Genomic DNA, 13,429 nt, shown 5'->3' with positions numbered 1-13,429 from the left:
CTGAAAAGAAAGCTTGAATGCAATGCAAGTCGCTTTAGATAAAAGTAGCCTATCTGTCAAAAGAATAAATATAAATAAAGAAATGTTGAAGAGGTTTGTAAATAAATAGCATTTATGTGTTCAAGAGAATAAAATAGTATAACTTTCACGGAAACTTATGCAAAAATATGTAAATGAAAGTTGTTTATGCACATTTTTTAAATTTCATCCGCATCTTGCCATTTCCATCCATTCTAATGCAAACAAATACCATAAAAGTGGCATAAAAATATGTGAATGAAAATCTGGCTAGTGCAGATCAGCACTACTGATAGACCATTGCCGGTGGAAGATTAATCAGAACAAGGTCACATTGCTTTGAACATTTCAGTAAAAAATGCTGCAGCCCACAGCTTCCTTAGTTCAGAAACTTGAAACACCATCTCACAGGATAAAGCAGAACTGAAAGAGGAAAAACATCCCCACTGAAAGAAATCACATGTCATTATCATACCAAGGGAGGGATCATGTTTACTGTGCAAATGTTTATATTTAGATGTTTAGAGATATCGGCTGAGCAACAGAAGGGTACGGTTACTAAACCCTTAGAAATCTTACTAGCTACAGTTTCCGAGTTCAAAAGTTTGGGAGTTTTTTGTTTGTTTGTTTTTTAAATTAATACTTTTATACCGCAAGGATGCATTATATTTGATCAAACGTGACAGTAATGATATTTATAAAGTTACAACAGATTTCTGTTTCAAATAAATGCTGTTATTTTGAACAGTCTTCAAAGAATCCAAAAAAAAAAAAAAAAAAGTTTATCAAAGTTTCCACCAGAATATAAAGTAGGGCTGCATAACGATTAATCACAACTAATCGATTGCAGAATAAAAGTTGTTGTTTACATCATATATGTGTGTGTGTACAATATTTTTTTATATATACACAAACATGCATGTATAATTAAGAAAAAACTATATTTATACATTAAGTATTTACAATTATATATATATAAATTATATAAAAATGTATATACACATGTAAATATTTTTTAAATATATACATGCATGTGTGTGTATTTATAAATACATCATTATTTTACACAGTACATGCACATATATGATGTAAACAAAAACTGTTATTCTGCAAACGATTAGTTTTTGTTATGCAGCCCTAATATGAAGCACCACCATTGTTTTCAACATCGATGATAATAAGAAATGTTACTTGAGCAGCAAATCAGCATATTATAATGATTTCTGAAGGATCATGTGACACTGAAGACTGGGGTTATGATGCTGAAAATTCAGCTTTGCATCACAGAAATAAAAATAGAAAACCGTTATTTTAAACTAAAATAATACTTTAAAACATCACTGTTTTTAGTTTATTTTTGATCAAATATATCCAGCCTTGGTGAGCATAAGAAACGTACAGACCCCAAACAACCAAGTCTACAGACAGACTGAACACATTATCATTATTATGATTATATTTTCCCCAAGGCACGCACTGAGGCTGCTGCAGGACGGGCCGATGAGGGATTGGCTGGTTTTAGCACTTAGTTTGCACATATCATACTAAAAATGTTTTGAAGAACTGAGCCTGAAGCCTTTCGGATTTGTGCTTTATTGCATTGTCCATTGTCTTTTTAGCCAACGTGTGGTTAGCAGCATGCTATATTTTTCACACTACCCAACCCATTTTCTGATCTCATTTCTTCTCAGAAAGGCCGACCACTATGAGTATACATATAAATAAATAAAAATAGTACCCGAATACACTGATGATTTCTGCAATTGAAGACATTAATTCAGACTAGATGCGAGTTTGTAAATAGCCAAGGAGTTGGTCACTAGATATTGCTGGATCCCCCGTCAACATGTCTAGAAAAATATTTTGACCATTTTATCGCCTGTCTGGCAAATAGATTAAGCTGAATACACTCAAGAAGCTGCGCAAGCAACCGGGTCACAAGCCTCATGACACATATAAGTCATTACCTACACCCAAAATAATTGCTTAACTATTCAGCAGAACACAAACTGATCAACATAATGGTCTGATCACCATTTAACGGCACAATTCAACAAACTGCAGTTTTACAAGTTAACGGCGAGTTGTTTTTCTGAAAGTGAAACCATTATGATAATGATTAGCATAATAGAGGAGACAAACAGCACTTCAGGGAGGACACAGAGTTGCTAATATCAGAGAACTATGTAAACGACAGAGTGTTTAAAGGCTTTAACAGTAAGTCAGAACGCACACACAGCTTGACTTCATAGACAGACAGAGAAGCTGATCAGGTCAATGCCAGTCCATTATTGCTCAGAGCATTACTCTTGGAGGAGGTACGTCTATTTTCATGAACACAGTCAACACACAATGAATTGCAATAAATCTGCTGAGAATATTATACGATTTATGATACTTACTGCATATTAAGTCAACATCAAACTGCATGCATAACTTATTTAATTTTTTTCTATTTTCTAAGGAAAATATTTTGAAGAATGTCGGTAACCAGACAGTTGATGTATCCCATTGACTTCCATATTAGTAAAAAAAAATACTAGTATGGAAGAAGTCAATGGGATACATCAACTGTTTGGTTACTGACATTCTTCGAAATATCGTCTTTTGTGTTCAGCAGAAGAAAGAAATTCATACAGGTTTGAAACAACTTAAGGGTGAGAAAATGTTGACAGAAAAATTCATTTTGAAGTGAACTAATCCTTTAATTTGAGATTACATGGTCATTTTAAATTAAATGTGTGAAGTAAAGATCAATTAAAATGTATGAGAACATAATAAAAATGTGACACTTATTCAGGTTTACAGTGTGCGTTTTGATTTGAACAGAACCATACACAGTACAGCTGTGGTTTCCAGAATAAAGAGTAAAACATTTAAACTATATATATATATATATATATATATATATATACATATATATAAAACTGCCCTTTTCTGCCAAAGGCCACGCTGCTACTGGAAGTTGTCAAAGGTGGCACAAGTAAACCATTTGATGAACGCTTTCCAAGACAAACATTTCTCTTTTGGAATAACAGACCAAAGACCCAAAGACCTGAAACACTGATTTAGAAAGCAAACAGGGTCGATTTTGATATATGCTGACTTCAAAAAGGAGTTAAATGTAAGATGCTTTTACTTGCCCTGAGGTCAGTGCAGAGGCATTTCGGCTCTTAGTGGTTGTGACAGGGCGAAACACTGAAAGAGTTGTCCTTTGAACTGTGAGTTATTAGAGTAGATATGAACCCAGTCATTGTAATACATCACATTAAAACCCCCTCAGGGCAAGTATTAAGGATACATGGCTCTCTCTCCTTCCCTCTACATCTGACTGAACGCACATGCAGTCAGATGCAAAAGTCTTCAGACCTTGTTAAGTGCATCACTCAATGCTCTAGAACAAAACTTATTTGTATCGCTCTGAAAGCTACAGTGCTTTAGAAGCTCAGTGCTAGTGTGATAATACGCTAAAAGCGCGTCTAACCCGCTACCTCCGAACGCCAAAAAACTTGCTCCATTATTTTTTTAGACCCAGGAGGCTGGAATTAAACCGTTCAGGAGAGGCGCCTTTGCTCCGAACAGCTTGTTGTCTGTGACTCTCTACCTTGATGTACATGACTAATCTACAAAAAGACAAAGAATGCTCTAATTTAAGCTGCTGCTTTCTTGGCCGGGAAAAGCAGGGCCGTGACCGGCTCTAACATTAGAATCCAGCACAAACTGCATTAGTGTACGCTAGACGTTAAAGTGCAATGAAATCACATCAAAGTATGGCATAGAAACATTCCACATGTGAATGATTTATATGAAGACATCAAATCTTTATGTTTAGCACCACTGAACTGTCTCTTTATGGTTTGGAGGCGCAGAGAGAGGTTGAATTATAGTATCAGCACATGAGCGGATTAATCCTGAATTTACTGACAGCAGCAAGTCAAAGAAGCTCACCTTCAAAGAAATATTTTCTGGTGGATTTAAAAGATGTAAAGGTATATTTATATATTTATATTAGACTGATTTCTGAAGGATCATGTGACACTGAAGACTGGAGTAATGATGCTTAAAACTCAGCTTTGATCACAGGAATAAATTACATTTTAGAATATATTGCAATAGAAAAAAGTTATTGAAAATTATTACAATTGCATCGTTTAATATTCAAATTTTTCAAATTCATATTTCAAAACATCTCTATTTTTGTACCAAAGTCATACAGGTTTAGAACGACATGCAAGTAAATTTTGACTGTTGGTGAACTATAGACCGTATTCACAACAGCACCATCTTTAACTTTTAACAGGAACGCAGCTGTGAGGGATAGACATGCATCTCTTCAGTGGATTGCCCTGTCCTGACAAAACACTGCAAAAACATCTTCCCAAGATATTTCAGTGGACAAAAAACTCCAGACAACATTAGCTGTGGAAAAATATACACTCTATAAAAAATGCTGTGTTGTTTCATCCCAATTTTGGGTCAAATACGGACAAACCCAGCCGTTGGGTTACATTTTTAAATTACATGTTTAACCCAACGTTTGGGTTTGTCCATATTTGACCCAAAATTGGGTTGAAACAACCCAGCATTTTTTAGAGTGTAAGTGATTATGAGATTTTTATACCTTTTTACAGCAGACCAACACAGTAAAACACAGTAGGTCTATCCCTCACACAGGCTCGCTTTCATACCCGCCAAGGCTCTGCTCTGAATAAGGGTTATTCCTCTAAAACGTTGTTTACACATCTTGATTGCAGTGTCACCAGATTGTGTTATTGCTCTGAAATCTCATGCATGTTTCATACACACTAGAACACTGACGGTCTGTGTGTGAGCATATGGGCTGGTGTGAACTGTGGGGGTGAGCACCAAAACAACAGTCTCTCTGGGAGGGGAGTGTAACATTTGCTTTCGGTTCTCAGGATATAAAAACATAACCAGAGAGAAGATGTCATAGTGCACTCCACCCTGCATGCACACACACACACACACACAGAGAGAGACACGGTCCCTCATCCAAATACTACTCTCAGAGGAACTGGGGCAAATATGTACAGCCAGACACACACACACAAATGAAGCAGAAGCTTCTTCAAAGCCATGAGATCATCCTGCGATCACATTTCAAAGGGGAACTAGCCTGCAGCTCTGTCTCTCGTTGGCTTCAGAGAGAGGTCATCATCCTCACAGTGAGACTCTGTCTACTCACATACAGACGTTACATGTCTCAGGCCTGAGATACTGTTTCCTGCTCGGATTCATCAAGATATCAAACCTGGGGATAGTACTGTATATCCCACCATATGTTGCTATATCCTTTAAACTGAAGTTTGTTTGGGTCGATAAGATATTTTTGTGGAATTTTTTTTATACTTTTCAGCAAGGATGCATTGATCAAGAGACATTGGCTTTGGTTGAAAGCTTAGGGAGCTGACTTGTTGCCTCGCTTTCAGACAGACTTCTGAGGCAGCGTAACGGTTTAATGATCTACAACAAAATTAAAGCTTTGGGTCAATTTTCATGTTGTGCTTAATAGGTTAGATCACCCAAAAGTTAAAATTCTGTCATCATTTACTCACCCTTATGTGGTTCCAAAACCATAAGACATTCGTTCAACTTCCGAAGACAAATTAAGATATTTTTTAATGAAATCTGAGAGATTTATGTCCCTTAATTGACAGCTACGCGACTGCCAATTTAATGTTTAAAAAAAGTTCATAAAGAAACTAATCACTATGAATTGTGCAGTTTAGTCTAAATTTTATGAAGTGACACGATCGCTTTATATGATGAACAGATTGAATTTAGGCTTTTATTCACATATAGAATAATGCATCTTTACATATTAGTTATGCTTAACGGAAGGTCAAGCATGTTCGCTTGATGTGCGAGAACCAATGAGGTTTACTCTCGTGTTAAGCAGCACGATTGAGCTTCCTCGAGAACCAATGAGGTTTGTTCTCGCGTGTCAAGCATGTACGCTTGAGCTTCTGTTTATGTTCGCTGATCAATGTTTATATGTGAATTAAAACCTCAATTCAATCTGTTCATCATATATAGCAACCGTGTCAAAATTTTGACTAAACCGCTCAATTCATTAGTTTGACAATCTCTTTATGAACTTTTTGAAGCGTCAAAGTGGAAGTTGTGTAGACTGTCGATGGAGGGACAGAAAGCTCTCAGAATTCATTAAAAATATCATAATTTGTGTTCCGAAGATGAACGGGTTTGGAACGACATGAGGGCGAGTCATGTTTGGGTGAACTGTCCCTTTAACTGTTAAAAGCCCTACAATCAACTCAAGCCTTTTTGCTGGGGTGCACAAAGTAATTGAGTAGTAAAAGGGTGAAGAAATGTGCTGGGAAATGCATATTGCCCCTCATATTTCTGGGCAGCCGGTAATAATGATATGACATCATTGGCTCTTCCCCTGACAGCTCAAATTCAATCCAGATCTGCTTCCTGTCCATTCAGCTCTCCACCAGACACAACCCAAGAGAATCACACGTCTCTTCCTGTTCAGCTCTGAAACAATGCCATAAGAGAGAACTGAGATCTCTTTCACATCTCAGTTGTTTCTCCTAGACTTCAATGAGTGTGTGTGGTGAGTAAATGGACAAGTGCACCAATAATGCGATTTTTTGCAACAATCAGAGTAAAATCTTAATCGCAGTAAGAAGTTTACACGACACAGGCACTTCACTTTACACTTTACATGCGATTTTAATTATTCTGATTATTCACTGAGAATTGTGGGTTTTTTTTACTGCCACTTCACATGCATAGCACACATGTAGGTGTTACTGGCCACTGTTTTAATCCATATCCGTCAAATGCAAAACACATTTTTATGGACATATTGTTATTCTGAGCCGTGATGAGCATAGCAATGTCGTTGCGTTCTTCGCACCGTCTCTGGGTGAAGATAAAGAGCAGAGACTGTGCAGTGAGTTGTGTTGACAGAGTTTAGCGATTTGGAGTGGAGGGAAAACTTCATTCATGAAGTTGTGTGAACAACACACGGTATCCGTGGACATCTGAGCACATGCGCACTTTGGTCAGAGCGGTAATGATGCGATTAAGGTGTTTACATGCATGTTTATTCCAAGTAATCTCATAGTTTAATCATATGGTAAGCACCATTATGGTTACTACGATTATGAGCTTAAGCGCATTAGTTTGATTGAAATATTGTGTATACATGATGAGGTAAAGTTTAAATCGCAATATTGCTAAAATCCCATTATAATTGCATTATGAGGGAGCATAAACTCACATATATTCACAATATATAGAGAAATTAAGATATTCAGGATTTCTCAAACTCCATTTGACAAAATATGAGTCTGCAAATAAAAGTCAATATCAATGTAAACTAAAAAATTTGTCATCAAATTCTTTCAAGACCAAATGATCGGAGCTGCTGCCCACATTAATTTGATATCTCTATACTTAATTTATGTCAACAATTGTCTTATTTGCATATAAAATAACTTCTCAAAAGTAATTTAAGGAGAAACATTTGAGACAAAGCTGAAACCTAAATGAATAACTGAAAAACAAAACTGAAAGTCCATTAATGAACCATAAACGAACCTTCGTTAAGTCAGCTTAGAAAGCAATACAAAAGCAACTCAATAAACTTGTCCTCTGGGACGTCCCACGAGCGTTCACAGCCAAACACCGGTTCTCAAAGACTTCAGACAGACAGGTTGCAGCCTCCCGTCATAACAGTACAAAGACAAACCAGTCTACATAGATTTACATATCAACCCACTAACCGCTTAAATCACTGCTGATTTCACACACCTCAAATATTCCAAGAATCTGAGTGTCCTCGGGATCTGGAGGCGTGCGTTTAACCGCTTGCGAGTCGGGACAGGCTCATAGCGCAGGCCTCGGAGTGAGGGACGTGTGCAACACAAGCGAGCAGCAGGTAGACCCGCGAGGTCGTGTTTGCACAGCTGAGTAACAGGAATCTCGTACTCAAGCACGTGTTGAACGCAACCCAGGGGCCGTTCAGCAGATGCTACCACACCCTGTCAAACACACACTCCTCACACTCCTCCATAAACCCATTACAACCACTTCCTGAAGCTCTTTCTAGTGTCACAGAAGTGGATGGGCACCACATGTGTCTTTCACAAGACGTTGATTGAGTGTCTTCGTACTTCAACTTTCACTGTGAATTCACAGTAAATTACTAGCTAGCTGTCGTATCACTATTGTTCATTGTTTTCTTAGGGTTAGGGATTTAAACAAACCCTTGACGCTAAGGATTAAACTTTGACACGATTCCGGCACCATTTGAGCTTTAGACATGAATAATACCTCAAATCATTTACTTTTAGACTTAGCGAAGTAGGGCTATATGAGACCAGAATGTCATAGACACGCCAGTTTGTTTAATAAAACACTTCAAGGAACTACAAAACGCCCTATAGTAACCACCTAGCAACACCTTACCAACCACCCAAACATTCTAGCAACCACTGAGAGTACCCTAACAATGACCTAAAAAGCATCTTGAACACCGTGGCTGGTAACTGCTAAGAAAACTTAAAATAAGTGTTGTTAAATTGATTATTGGCAATTAATCGCATCTAACATAAATGTGTGTGTGTGTGTGTGTGTGTGTGTGTGCGTGGATTTATTTAGCCTACTAGAACAAAATATATTCACACACAGACTGTAAAAGTTATCATTGGTCTCTAGGTCAATCATTGAAATTGATATATCCACTTTATTATTTATACAGAGCACAATAAAATATGCTATCATATTATTCTAATTTACTAGGAAAAAACAGATTGAATTTGAATAGAGTCCAAACCCTGTATTACTTTTAAATGAAAACCATTTAAACAGTTTTCCAAGCCCACACATACGGTATAGCCTACATTTCTCGAGAGCAAAGGCTTGTGGGTTTTCTATTCACCCATCATGGCATCCCAATTTATTTTTAAAGATAAAATGGGTTTGTCTTCATGAGTTAACAGTAAAACTTAGAATAAAGTGTTTTACAGTAACAAAATGCTTGTAAAATCTTGTCAGTGCTTCAAGGAACTACAGAGATCAAAATGGACATTTGTATCACTTTACAGAAACAAAGCCAAATGACAGGACCAGACAAGAGAGAGAGACGAGGGAGAAGAGAGAGTACGGAGAGGTTCAGGGTTTGCCTCACAGGAAGCTGCCTGTCTGCCTTTCTACACTTCCCTGCGTCTGAACATACGAGAATAGCCAAGCGTTCCAGTAAATGAATACATGCCTAAACAATGTGCTGGATCTCCCGTCAGCTCGTCCTGTGCGTCAGGACACAAACATGAGCACACAGGGGCCAACAAAGTCAAGAAGCACTTTATATCACAGATGCTCTCATTAATGTACACAATTAAATGCTTTGTATACTAATAAATGTATAGAGAAATACAGACACGGCTGATCAGTGCACTGCCATAATTCCTGCTGGAGAGCGTGATTCCCATTTACTTCATTTAGACAGCTTAATTCTCTCAATTACAAAAGCAAACAAACTTCAATCCAGATAATGAGCCTTTATTTCTGTTCTTCCTGATCGTTTTGCTCTGCACACTTTACACAGAGCAGCAGGCCTTTCTTCTGACCCTGACAGATCTAATGAGCGCCCAACAAATAATCCGTTTCACCCACTAAACTGCAACGGCTTTGGACCAATTAGCTCCCACTGCTACCCACAAAAACTGCTTAAAAGAGAATATTAAACGCAATAACACCAATGAGGACGCACAACACAGCAGAGGACTACAGTAAACACGGATGCTCCGTAACCCCATACAGAGGAAATGTTGTAAACTACATGAAACACTTGCAAGCAAAAATTGATTCTGATATTTCTCTTACAGAAAGAAGGAAACCGCTGGTACAGTGCAACTTTTTATATTATATTCTAGGTTAAAAAGAAGTAAATCGTCTGTAGCATGCAGTAGATGACCACCAAAAATAATTCTGATTCAGTTTTGTGAAAGCAAACAAAAATGCCTTTAATCTATTGTACTTTTGCTCTTTAGACTTCACCTGTGACTTCCATATCCTGTCAATAGAGTTTGAATTGTATTTATCCCAGAATAATCCTCAAAAAAATTGGAAGACATAAACAGATCCGAACTACTTCAGGAGGAATCAAGCATCTGTTAGCCTAAGACTTTCTATGTTGTACTTGTGGAATAAATCCACACAAATGGCCCATGTTGACAGAAAGTCCCTTGATTTGAGTTTATTATCAGCGATTGTTGCTTCCATGAGGAAAAAATATTCCAAACTGCATCCATAACATGCTATTTTGCTCATGCATGCGAGTAGGTTTGACTTGTACTAAATTATACTGATCTGATATTCTGTTAAATATTAGCCATCCTTTGCACCGCAATATGCCAGGAACCAGATAAAGCATGCATTCATGACTAACATGGTTGTAGTTACCAGACTGACTATTAATTAAAGTGATTAATTAAAAGAGCAGGCAATATGTCTGTCCTTAAACAACCACAAATGCAAATGAGTCAGTGAATATTTATCTTAAAATGTGAACTACATGCACATCCCAACAACAACAAGCGTGACACAAAACAGACTTCTTCAGAATCTGTGCTAACTGTTTCTAACTCTGAATCTTACTGTGTGTGTGTGTGTGTGTGTGTGTGTGTGTGTGTGTGTGTGTGTGTGTGTAATATCTTGGACATTGTATTACTGAGAACATGACAGACGATGAGGATATTCATTAGCTACTTTTACACAAGTTTACTTCTTGTTCAGATGAAGTTGTCATTGTTTAAATCATATTGTACACCACTTTATACTGCTCATCTGCTGTGCCTTTACTGTAAGACACCTACGCTCCAGCATGACATTCCTCTCCTCCGCGAGCTCAATTTGCAGATCTGCAGAGGTGGAAGTCAATAGTGAGTCCCAAAGAGCCTTTCCCAAAACTCCCGTCTCATTCCCTGCCTTCAGCTTGTTCCACTAACCCACATTACGAAGAAACCTACAGATCACTCGCGTTCCCAACACAACCAATGCGCTCCATCATAACCTGGGATCCTATGTTGATCATGAGCAGCATGGACCATGCATGAATAAAGATGAACAGCAAAGCACGTTAGAGAAAACAAACCAATCTCAAGTCCTGGCTGCATGCGAGTATTTATGGGTGTATCAAACGCACCGGAGCGCACAGTTCCTTTACGCGCTTCAGCGTAGCCTACTGAAAAACAACATTCCTACACATGTACCAAATTTAACATAGCGGTTAAAGCCGTTAGATTCAGAGTAAATACCCCTCTTACCGTAAAGTCCAACACGAAGGCAGTTTCTTCAAGCGCACGGATGATTATGATCCGGGAATGGGGAGCGCAGGACGCGCCGGGCGGCTGGGTGAAAGCTGACCGCTGCTGCTAGAGGAAACAGGAGGATTTGTGTTGATCTGCAGATTTACTCCTCTGTCAGGGGTTCACCCGCTTCTCAGGAGTTCTCCGTGTGCTCAGAGCCGCCTAGCGACCATTTCTGAAACGCGTGAGTCTAAAAGCACAGCCTCAGCCTGACAATCAAATGCTGGTGTTGACTATGGCAGATATGTGTTCTTCCTCTAGGGGGCGCCCAGTGGCTCAAAATGCTGAATTCCTCCATTAAAATTGAACTAATGTTCTGTTTTTGTTTGTTTGATTGTTTTTTTTAAGGGGGGATTTATACACATTAAAGAGTGTAATCTAGCTCTCGTTTTAGTTATGTCGGTCGACAGCTCTGAATCTAATCTTATTCAGAGCATCGCCATGACAGGTATGAAAGCGAAGCTGTGAGGGATAGGCTGCATCCAAAATCGCATACTTACCTACTATATAGTAGGCGAAAAACAGAAGACCTATGTGACAAAATAAGGCTGAATTCACAGTAGGCTACTCATAAAATGGCTGGATCCCAAATGGCACACTTCATGTGGACTCGCGGCCTCGTGGCCTTAAATTGTGCATGCTCGCCAAGTGTCCGTGTCCGTAGGGTGTCCCATTCGGCATTTCAGCGCTCAGAAGTATGCTCATGACAAAGTACGCCTTTGTACCCTCGAAGCGGACTTTGGCGAAGCCTGCACTTTCGCACCCTCCACACGAGTTACCTACCCAGGAATCATTGTGAACGCCCAATCAGATAAATGAGGGGAGGAGTTTGTGGCTGTTTGACTTTCGGTGTCATGATGTCATCAAGCCTGTCCCAAAATACACTCGCGTGGACTCGAGGCCAGTGCCCTTTAGGTCTGCACTTCCTGACGTCACCAAGTGTGAACTCGAAGGAGGTCCACAAGGTCGGAGTGTGACATTTGGGATCCAGCCAAAAAGTACCCGAATGACCTACTTCTTCCAGTGAGATTCTTAAGTGTGCATACGATGAACACTACTATCCCATGAGGCCTAGGGACAGGATGTATGAATGGCAGTGAAGCGACACAACTGATGCTGGTATATGATAATGACAACATGGCGAATATGTCCAGATTACATTTATACTACACACACGCATACTATATAGAACATATATTTTTAGCAGTCAGTCAGTAAGTAATATTTATTTAAAATAAGTAGGCTACTTACTCAAGAGTATACAATTTCAGATGCAGTCTTACTAAAGCTCAGATCAATCATTTTCCACAACTCATACTGTCTGGGTTTTTTGTCAACTGAAATTTCTTGGGAAGATATTTTTTGTTTCGTCATTAGAACAAAAAAACAAAACAAAGCAAAAAACACACATTGTGCAACTCACTGAAGAGATGTAGCCTATGTCTATCTATCACAGCATCGCTTTCATTCCCGCCAAAAATCAAAGATGGCGCTGATATGAATTAGGTCATCTCAAACTGTAATTTGGCTTCTATATCAATAAAACTATTTATGTGCAAGCAAACAAATTATTATTCATATATTATTTAATTTAGTTCCACATTTAACTCTGTTTCTGGTTAGTTCGGTCTCTAATTCAAGATCAAGGTTTGTTTCGATCTTCAGCCTCTACTTTGGTTCCGATCATACTGTGGCTATCTAGCTCTAGCATCTCTAACATCTGGCTTTGTTTGTTGTTCGGTCATTGTGTTCTGTTATTACAAATTATCTGTGTATGATAGACAAATGGGAAAACTCATTCAAATATCACAATCGTCTGTGATTGGTCCGTCCTGTTCCGCGCAAAGAACCGGTTCCACGTGATCAACAGAGATCTGGCGTTCCTTCAGCAGAGGTTTGGACAGTAATTTATACTTTAATTATTACGCTGAATAAAAACCTGTATTATTTAACTGAAACTACACAGTGAATAGCAGAACTAGCAGAAATAGTAGAATTATTATTTAAATCTATCAACATCCGATAAGCCCCGCCCGATGTGTGCATCC

General features: G+C 38.5%; 1 protein-coding gene across 2 annotated transcripts in view; it reads right to left on the bottom strand.

Moving 5' to 3' along the window:
* The window catches only part of ptprea (protein tyrosine phosphatase receptor type Ea), a 76,678-nt gene extending 65,147 nt beyond the window's left edge, over positions 1–11,531 (bottom strand). Inside the window, exon 1 of one of the 2 annotated variants that reach the window (XM_079594924.1) lies at positions 11,340–11,531. The gene's annotated coding sequence lies outside the window, so the exon portion shown is untranslated. The remainder of the gene's footprint in view (positions 1–11,339) is intronic. The other variant, XM_079594921.1, reaches the window with a different exon arrangement.
* Positions 11,532–13,429: the final 1,898 nt, after the last annotated feature.

Source organism: Phoxinus phoxinus (assembly GCF_949152265.1).
Source record: "Phoxinus phoxinus genome assembly, chromosome: 21".
In the NCBI taxonomy this organism is placed as follows: domain Eukaryota; kingdom Metazoa; phylum Chordata; class Actinopteri; order Cypriniformes; family Leuciscidae; genus Phoxinus; species Phoxinus phoxinus.
This window is presented reverse-complemented; position numbering and strand designations above follow the sequence as displayed.